Here is a 1,280-nt window from a genome sequence, read left to right as displayed (position 1 = left end):
ATAAATTTTTTAAATTTTTTAGTTTTTACACCAAAATTTTGCTATAAAAGCACCAAAATATCTTCTTTAATGCTGCATTTTTCTTCTTCTTTTTTTTCTCTTATTTCTTTCTTTCTTTTTTTTTTCTGTTATACATATAAGACGATGATATTTTGAATTATACAGAATTTATCAGAATACAAATACACCAACAAAATTTTAACAATAACACATAAATTTTTTAGTTTTTACACCAAAATTTTGCTATAAAAGCACCAAAATATCTTCTTTAATGCTGCATTTTTCTTCTTCTTTTTTTTCTCTTATTTCTTTCTTTCTTTTTTTTTTCTGTTATACATATAAGAAGAAGACGACGATGATAATAATGATGATGGAGAAAGAGCAGGAGGAAGAGAAAAAGGAAAAAAGAGATCAAAATAATTTAAATAAGAAAAGAAAAATGAGAAGGAGATGGTGGTAGTGGTAGTAAGGATGAAGATAAAGGAAGGAGGAGCAGAAATTCCAATAAGAAAAGAAGGAGGAAGAGGAGGAGGTATTGGTGGTGGTGGTGACGACAATAATAAACGAGAAAAATGATAAAAAAAAAAGAGAAGAAGAAAACGCAGCATCGGGATGAAAAAGAAGAAAGAGTAAAAAAGAATGTGTGCGCGTAAATTTGTAAAAGAAAAAAAAAGGGGCGAGAAAAAAAAGAACGTGCACGTGTGCAGGTACGGACCCACTTACAAACATGTGGGGGCATTTTTCCATTGAGTCTTTGAAAAAAAATAAAGCATATAAGAATCTTATAAAAAATAATATTATATATATATTGAGTAATGTGTTAGTACTCACATCTTAAAAAAAATTATTTTGTTTGTAACAAAATTATATTGTTAAATATAAACACAATAATAAAAAAAATTATGTATTATGTAAATTTAATTTTTTGAGATAAAAAAAATCATATATACTCATTTAGTAATTTTTCTTAAAATTTGATTAATGTATATACATCATTTACTTATTGTATACACCTTTACATCATTTATTTAATTTTATTGTTTTATAAGTTTGGTCTTACATATAATAATAATAATTGTTGAAAATTTTAAATTTTTAGAGGTTAGTGATTTTTAATATTTTTTGTCATCATTTATCTAGCACAAATACTAAATTGTCTTTCACAAATAATTTTTTTTAATTCATGTGTAAAAACTCTAAAAAATTTAAATACAAACTATATTGATTCATGTGTGTAAAATTCTGATAAATATAGATACAAATTATATATTTATTATGTG

This window comes from Arachis ipaensis, chromosome B04 (genome assembly GCF_000816755.2).
Source record: "Arachis ipaensis cultivar K30076 chromosome B04, Araip1.1, whole genome shotgun sequence".
Classification (NCBI taxonomy): Eukaryota; Viridiplantae; Streptophyta; class Magnoliopsida; order Fabales; family Fabaceae; genus Arachis; species Arachis ipaensis.
This window is presented reverse-complemented; position numbering follows the sequence as displayed.